Below are 9,442 nucleotides of genomic sequence, written 5' to 3'. Positions count from 1 at the left end.
GGTCTTTTGTGTACTTTTACCCTATACTAGTGGTTCTCAACCAGGAGTACACGTACCCCTGGACGTATGCAGAGATCTTCCTGGGGGTATGTCAATTCATCTAGATATTTGCCTAGTTTTACAACAGGCTACATAAAAAGCACTAGCGAAGTCAATACAAACTAAAATCTTATACACACACTGACTTGTTTATATTGCTCTATATATTATACACTGAAATGTAAGTACAATATTTATATTCCAATTGATTTATTTTATAATTATACGTAGGGCCCTACCAAATTCACGACCATGAAAAACATGTCATGGACCATGAAATCTGGTCTCCCCCCATCAAATCTGGTCTTTTGTGTGCTTTTATCCTATACTATACATATTTCACAGAGGAGACCGGCATTTCTCAAACTGGGGGTCCTGACCCAAAGGGGGGGTCACAAGGTTATTTTAGGGGCATTGTGGTATTGCCACCCTTACTTCTGTGCTGCCTTCAGAGCTGGGCAGCCAGACAGTGGCGGCTGCTAACCGAGAGCCCAGCTCTGTGGGCAGCAGCGCATAAGGGTGGCAATACCATACCATGCCATCCTTATTTCTGAGCTGCTGCTGGTGGCAGCTCTATCTTCAGAGCTGAACTCCCGGCCTGCAGCTGGTGCTCTGAAGGCAGTGACACCACCAGCAGCAGTGCAGAAGTAAGGGTAGTAGTACTGCAACACCCCCCCACACACACACACACAGTAACCTTGCGACCCCCCCCTCCCCCCCCCCACACACACACAGCTCCTTTTTGGGTCAGAACCTTTACAATTACAACACTGAAATTTCAGATTTAAATATCTGAAATCATGAAATTTATTATTTTTAAAACCCTGACTGTGAAATTGACCAAAATGGACCATGAATTTGGTAGGGCCCTAATTATATGGTAAAAATGAGAAAGTCAGCAATTTTTCAGTAATAGTGGCCTGTGACACTTTTGTATTTTTGTCTGATTTTGTAAGCAAGTAGTTTTTAAATGAGGTGAAACTTGGGGTCTGCAACAAATCAGACTCCTGAAAGGGGTACAGTCATCTGGAAAGGTTGAGAACCACTATATTATACAGATTTCACAGGGGAGACCAGCATTTCTCAAACTGGGGGCCCCAACTCAAAATGAGGTTGTGGGGGGGGTCGTGAGATTATTGTAGGGGGGTTGCAGTATTGACACCCTTACTTCTGCGCTGCCTTCAGAGTTGGGTGGCTGGAGAGCAGAGAAAGAGCTCTGAAGGCAGTGCCCCACAGGCAGCAGCACAGAAGTAAGGCTGCTGCTCTCTGGCCGCCCAAGTCTGAAGGCAGTGCTACCATCAGCAGCAACACAGAAGTAAGAATGGCAATACCATGACCCTACCCCACAATCCCCTTTTGGGTAAGGACCTCTACAGTTATAACACTGTGAAATTTCAGATTTAAATATCTGAAATAATGAAATTTACCATTTTAAAAATTCTGACTGTGAATTTGACCAAAATGGACCATGAATTTAATAGGGACCTACCCACAGGGCCGGCTCCAGGGTTTTGGCCGCCCCAAGCAGCCAAAAAAAAAAAAAAAAAAAGCCGCAATCACGATCTGTGGCGGCAATTCGGCAGGAGGTCCTTCGCTCCAAGGCAGAGTGAGGGACCGTCCGCCGAATTGCCACCGAATACCTGGACGTGTCACCCCTCTCCAGAGCGGCCACCCCAAGCACCTGCTTGACAAGCTGGTGCCTGGAGCCGGCCCTGCCTACCCGTGTGCTTTAAATTTGAGTTCTAACACTGGCAGCTTTCAGAGAATGAGTGTCATATGCATTACTTGCATTCTGCAGGGGCAATTTTTGGAAGTTTTGCCCAGAGGCCAAAGCTTCTGGTTTAAAAGCTGGTATTTCAAAGTGCTCTAAAATCCCCATGCAGATTCTATATATGGAGATATACCTATCTCATAGAACTGGAAGGGACCCCAAAAGGTCATTGAGTCCAGCCCCTTGCCTTCACTAGCAGGACCAAGTACTGATTTTGCCCCAGATCCTTAAGTGACCCCTTCAGGATTGAACTCACAACCCTGGGTTTAGCAGGCCAATGCTCAAACCACTGAGCTACCCCTCCCCTCCTTATTTTAGAAATATTGTCAAGGAAATTAGCCTTAACTAAAGAGAAAATGAAAGATGCTAGTATGCAGCAGCATTAGGGTAGTGTAATCATGCTACATGCACCTCACCCTATTTCCTCAACAATGAGACTGAATGTGATAAAAAAAAATGCCAACCACTGAATCATTTGGTCAAGGGGTTCATGATATACAGCCTTCCCTCCCACCCCCCAACATGTGATGCTTATAACATTTTCAGATTCTTATAATTATTATGAGTATAGAGCTAGGGAAAATCTAAGGCACAAATCTTCATGAAATTTATAGTATGGACTGCTAGAATCCAAGGACAATGAGTTCAAATCCTCCACTCAAGCAATTTTTGCTCTGAACATTAGCCCTCTCTCTGAGTGAATGGGACAGATACATAGTGCTCAGACAAGAGTAGGAGCTGAGAATGAGCATGCTCAGTGCATGGTACAGGCTCACAAGGGCTGATACTGCTTGCCCTTCAATATTATCTGCTCTAGTTCAAACAGGAATTATTCTGGGGAAGTTGTATGGCCTGTGTTCTACAGGACATCAGACTAGATGATCACAGTGGTCCCTTCTGCCTGAGAATTTATGAAGGTACACATGCACCTCTCAAATCACACCGACAGCTCTGCCAATCTGCTCCAACTAAACTCTCCACCATTCAGTATCGCTACACCTAACAGTGGACACAACTGCAATGCATGCAGATAAATGCAGTAGTTCAGTGGAGCACAACACAAATAATGACACATTCTTATGGTCCTTCCTCATGTCATCTTCTTATGGTACCACCTTTACCGAACCATTCTCAGATCCAAGGGGGCAGAGATAAGATTGTGTTGTTAAGGTGGAATGTATCTTACCTCTTTTCCTGGTTTTCAGCAGATTAAGTTTAGCCAGCCATTTAAATTAATAAATAAGGGCAGGTATGAGACACAATTGGGCAACTTTACCTCTGTTAATGAAGTTTTCGGGCTGTTAATAAGAAGTTGTAAACTTGACACAGGAATTACTGAACAAAGTGTTATGCAGTAGGACAGACTAAACTATCACACTGATCCCTATTGGGCTTAATACCTATGAATAAAATAGAAGGAACTATCGTTACCAGCCTGTATCCCAGTTGGGACCCTCAGGCTTTGTTCAATAATGAGGGTTGCAAAGCATACAAATGTTAATGGTAAATCACTGTATGAGGTTAGTCTAAAACTCATGGTCTAAAACTGCAGCATTACATTCCCTAAATCCAAAAACAAAAAGTCTAATAACTATTTCTATGCCAAATGATAGACCTTCAGCATGACACCATGCACTAGTGCTCACCAAGAACACTGCAGCAACATGTCTTATACTTCCTGCAAAATTCAACTTTCAACAGGAACCATGTTGCAATTTTAATTGCAGAGCAGCTATTGCTGCCCTATAATATAAATAAAATACCGTATTGTTGCTCTCTATGCATGTGTTTCAGCATCTTTTTTTCAACACTACACTCCAACAGTGAAAAATAATACATTTTTCACTGAAAAAAAGGTTCAGAGTAGATCTCCTATTAACGTCCATGGCAAAAAACAATGCAAAGAAATTTAGCTATTTTGCAGTGCCCTTAATCTCTCTACTTCCAGATATTCCAGCAGGCCCACTGATTCTCTTACAGGCTGTCTTTCAGTTTCTCATATCCTTAAGAAATCCTTGTTTGTAGGTCTTTAGTTATTTGCTCTTCATAATCTACCTCATATATGTATAGATTCCAATGCCAGAAGTGACCATTGTGATCTAGTCTAACGTATATCACAAGCCATAGAACTTCCCTGAAATAATTCCTAGAGCATATTTTTAGAAAAATATGCAATCTTCATTTAAAAATGGTAAGTGATGGAGAATCCACCGTGACTCTTGGAAATTGTTCCAGTAGTTAATTACTGTCACAGTTAAAAATGTATACCTTATTTCCTGGCTGAATTTGTCTAGTTTCAGCTTCCAGCTTCCAGCCATTGGGTCATGGTATACCTGTCTGTGTTAGACTGAAGAGCCCATTATTAAAGATTTGTTCTACATGTAGGTACTTACAGACTGTAATCAAGTCACCACTTAATCTTCTCGTTTGTAAGCTAAATAGTTACTCAAGGAACTCAATCACTATAAGGCAGGTTTTCTAATACTTTAATCATTCTCATTGGCTCCTCTCTGAATCCTCTCCAATGTATCACAATCATTCTTGAATTGTGGACACCAGAAATGGACACAGTGTTCCAGCAGCAGTCACGTCCACATAAAATAACCTCTCCGCTCCTACTTGAGATTCCATTTGTGCATCCCAAGATCACATTAGTTCTTCTGCTTTCTGTCTTACATATTGTCTGCTGTAATTTGTGCTCCTTTCCACTGGCTTCAGTAAAGTTGGATTTCCATTGTCGGAAAGATACTTGCTTGGCTTGATGAACCTCAGACTTTGCCACTTAGCCATACAGCACTTTTTTGATCTTCCTCCTTTCTTTTTTTAAATAGCTGGCTGGACTTCACTGTGCCCATCTATTCTGGTACCTATCTGGCTCCCATCAGCGTAAGATCTGCCTACTGGAGGTGTTTACCTGTCTTCAGTGTTAAACCATCTGTTTAGTGCTGAGATTAGAGGGTCCTTTGAAAGGAACCTGATCTTGAGTTACAAAAAACACTACACTGTTAGGAAGTGGCTTTCCAGGTTTGTCAGGGCATGAGGGGTTTTCTTAAAAATAATAATAAAAAAACCTACTGAAATTGAAATACAAATATGCATCTAATGCACTATTAAGGTTGAAAATTTAAATACCCCAGAGTCAAGAAAGGAAATGTGAAAGGTTATCAGAGCACGCTGAAGTTCAGCCTCACTGAACCTATGCAGTATTTTTAAGCATGAACCAGGCTGTCAAGTGAGCCCGTAATATACCTTGGGCAAACTCCACAGCCAGTGGTTTCAATCAGGTTAGGCAGATGCAAAGAAGAGTATTTGGCCCAGTAAGTGCAATGTGGCATGTGTATACTGCTCAGACCTTTAACATTTAGCATTTCCTATCTTTCAAAGTACTGCACTTAGGAGGAAAAAACAAATGCACAAATACAAGATGGGGAATAACTAGCCAGGTGAAGTACTGCAGAAAAGGATCTGGGGGTTATAGTGGATCACAAATTGAATGAGAGCCAACAACATGATGCTGCTGGAAAAAGGCAAATGTAATTCTGGGGTATATTAACAGGACTGTTGTATGTAAGACGCTAAAGGTAATCATCCCCTCTACTTAGCACTGGTGTGGCCTCAGCTAACATATTGTGACCAATTTTGATCACCCCACTTTAAGAAAAATGAGGACAAACGAGAGAGTTCAGAGGAGAGCAACGAAAATGGTAAAATATTTAGAAAATCTGACCTATGAGGAAAGGTTAAAAACTGGGTATGTTTAATCTTGAGAAAAGAAGACTTGGGGGAGGCGGGGAACTTGAAAAGAGTCTACAAATATGTTAAGGACTGTTATAAAGAATGAGTGTGATCAATTCTTCTCGATGTCCACTGCAGGTGGGACAAGAAGTAATGGTCTTAATCTGCGGCAAGAGAGATTTAGGTTACATATTAGTAAAAAAACTTTCTAATTACAAGTATAGTTAAGCACTGGAATGGACTTCCAATGGAGGTTGTGGAATCTCCATCACTGAAGGTTTTTAAGAATAGGTTGGACAAAAAAATGCTCTAGGTAGATTTGGTTCTGCCTCAACACAGCGGGCTGGGCTAGATGACCTCTTGAGGTCCCTTCCAGCCCTATACTTCAAAGATTCTGTGACTTGGTGCACGTCCATCAGATGCTCTTAACACTGCATTAACTGAGAGGTTTTATACTGAATATAAAACAATTCCTGATGTTCTGTCCCTCCCAATTCCTGCAGTCAGTTTCATCTTAACAGAAAAAAATCCTGTGTCCAGTGTGCAAGTCTCTGAATGGCTGCTCCTGGTGCACAGGAGCAGGAACACACAATTGTTACACTCCCCAGCTGCTCACACCCATGCTGGTGCACAGGGGCAGAACAACTCATTCCCACAGTGGTTCACCCTCAGTCCTTAGGTACACAAAAACAGGAGTGCATGATTCTTCCATGTTGCTCAGTCAGGCTCCAGTTCACAGCAGCAGATGCACACACAGCTCACATTTGATCACATGGACAAGAGCACATGGTTAACACACACCTAAGCTGCCCATACTCAAGTCCCAGTGCATATGGACAAGAACACTCAATTCACTCCCCTTCCAGATGTCCATTTCCATGCTGGGTTCACCAGAGCAGAAACGTATGATTCTCTTATTTACACCTACTTCCTCCCACACCTCAATGGCAGGTCATACTCAACCTGCAGCCAGAGGAAGGAGTATGATTCATAAACTCTGGTGGCTACATAATTCTCACACCCACTAACAGATGTGTTTATCCTTCCATTCCCATATTAATTCATACTAATACCCTCTGCAAGGGGGACTATACTGCATAATTCTCATAGCCCATAGTCACTGATTCACTTCTGGAGCAGCAGTATATGAATATCACCCTCCCATGGCTATTTACCCCCACACTCCATCCACAGGAACACAGAAGAACATCATCCCATAGCCATTTCACTCCCTCTCTGGGGAGTAGGGCAAGAGCATGTGCTTCTCCTAGCAAGCCATTCATGCACAGGGGAAGGAGCATACAATTCTCACATTCATACAGCCTCAGGCTGACACCCAGCACATCATTCTCACCTCTCCAGCAGCTGCTCATACTCACACCCAATAGAGGGCCAGGACAATTTCACAGCCTCTTATGCCCAGTACACAGAAAAGGAGTACATAATTCACAAAAAATTAATTGAATTTGAATGCATAGGAATCAATGTCCTGACAAGGCCGAAGGTGGTCTGCTACAGAACACCGAATCAAACCAAACAGGATGAATTACTCCTTAAACATCTATCTGATGTACAGAAAGAAAAACTGTGTTGATACAGGGAACTTCGTAGCTAGAGGACTCATATAGCCAGTAGAAATTATTAGTTTCTAAAAATTATAGATGATAATTTTCTAACAAACAAGGTATTGCACCCAACATGAGGTAACATTTTGGATCTCATTATGATAGATACAGATGAAAATCATTCGACTGGAAGTTGGCAGTTGCCTAGTGACCAGTGATCATTACCTGATTACATTCAATATGGGCAAAGAGAGGATGGTCCCAACCAGTAATATATAACTTGGTGCTCCAAAAGGGCTAATTTCCCAAAGCTGAGGAAAACTATGAGTGAAACTGATTGGGAGGAAATATTCAGACAGAAAAACGTGAGTGAAAATTGGGAGTTCTTTAAGAATTTATTTGATGGCCAAAAAGCCACAATTCCACAATCACAAAAAAGGATAACTTTGGGTGAAAGCTCATCCTGGTTCAGTGAAGTGAAGACAGCAATTAGAAATAATATATATGTAAAAAATGGAAAAGGGGGGAATATATAGCAATTTATATAAATTAGAAGTTATGAAATGTAGACAATTGATAAGGGAATCTAAAAACATTAAGGAAAAGTCCATGGCTGGCAGAGCTAAGGACAACAAGAAGGCATTTTAAAGTATATGAGAAAAAAAGGGTTACTCACCTTTCTGTAACTGTTGTTCTTCGAGATGTGTTGCTCATATCTATTCCAGTTAGGTGCGTGTGCGCGCCACGTGCACGGATGTCAGAAACTTTTCCCCTGGCAGCTACCCATCGGGCCAGCTGGGGAGCCCCCTGGAATGGCGCAGATATGGCGCTCTATACAAGACCCTGCCGGCCTGACCCCACTTCAGTTCCTTCTTGCCGGCTACTCTGACGGGGGCGTGGGGGGAGAAATGGAATAGATATGAGCAACACATCTCGAAGAACAACAGTTACAGAAAGGTGAGTAACCGTTTTTTCTTCTTCGAATGCTTGCTCATATCAATTCCAGTTAGGTGACGCCCAAGCCTTATCTCAGACGTGGGGTCGGAGTCAAGGAACTGCAGACTGAAGAATCACTCTGCCAAAGGCCGCATCATCGCAAGAGTGCTGAACGATGGCGTAGTGAGACGTGAAGGTGTGCACCGAGGCCCACGTGGCAGCCCTGCAGATTTCCTGGAGGGGAACGTTTGCTAGAAAGGCTGCTGACGATGCCTGAGCTCCTGTGGAGTGAGCCGTGACAGCAGGCGGAGGGATGTTTGCCAAGTTGTAGCAGGTATGGATACACGCATTGATCCATGAAGATATCCGCTGGGAGGAGACCAGTGCGCCTTTCATCCGCTCTGCGATGGCGACGAACATCTGGGTTTGTTCGGTCTATATAGAAAGCGAGCGCCCTCCTAACATCCAGCGAATGGAGGCGTTGTTCCCGAAGGCCAGCATGTGATTTTGGGTAAAAAAACAGCAGGAAAATATCTTGACTTACATGGAAACGGGACACCACTTTTGGCGGGAAAGCTGGGTGAGGTCTCAGCTGAACTTTATCTTTATGGAAAATGGTATAAAGCGGTTCACACGTGAGAGCTCGTAGCTCAGACACCCGACGTGCCGAAATGATGGCCACTGGGAAGGCGACCTTCCAGGAAAGATAGAGAAGTGAGCAGGAAGCCAGCGGCTCGAAAGGAGGGCCCATAAGGCTGGAAAGAACCAAGTTAAGGTCCCAGGCAGGCACAGGCGGCTTCCTTGGAGGATGGATTTTTTCCAAGCCTTTGAGGAAACGTCGCACGACCGGGTGTGCAAACACCGAACGCCCAGCCGTTCCTGGGTGGAATGCAGAAATGGCTGCAAGGTGAACGTTAAGGGATCCAAAAGCTAGGTACTGGTCCTTCAAGAACATCAGATAGTCCAGGATGCACAGGACTGAAACCTGGAGCGGGGGCACCAGCTGTTGAGCGCATCAGCTGGAAAACCTTTTCCATTTAGCTTCGTAAGTAAGTCTAGTCAAAGGCTTGCAACTTTCCAGGAGCATCAGCCTTACCAAGTCCGAACAGGCACGCTCATCCTGGTTCAAACACAGATCCTCCAGGCCGTGAGGTGGAGCGACTGAAGGTCCGGGTGTAGGAGATGACCATGGTTCTGCAAGATGAGGTCGGGGCTGAGAGGTAGGCATAGGGGAGCCCGAATTGACAGGTCCAGCAGGATAGGGTACCAACATTGGCGCGGCCAGGCAGGGGCGACCAGTATGACGTCCGCCTTGTCCCAGCAGACCTTGTGGACCAGCGGAAATGGCGGGAAGGGGTAAAGCAGTTGGTCTGACCATGTGATCAGGAAGGTGTCT

Source organism: Chrysemys picta, chromosome 1, assembly GCF_011386835.1.
Source record: "Chrysemys picta bellii isolate R12L10 chromosome 1, ASM1138683v2, whole genome shotgun sequence".
Taxonomy (NCBI): domain Eukaryota; kingdom Metazoa; phylum Chordata; order Testudines; family Emydidae; genus Chrysemys; species Chrysemys picta.
This window is presented reverse-complemented; position numbering follows the sequence as displayed.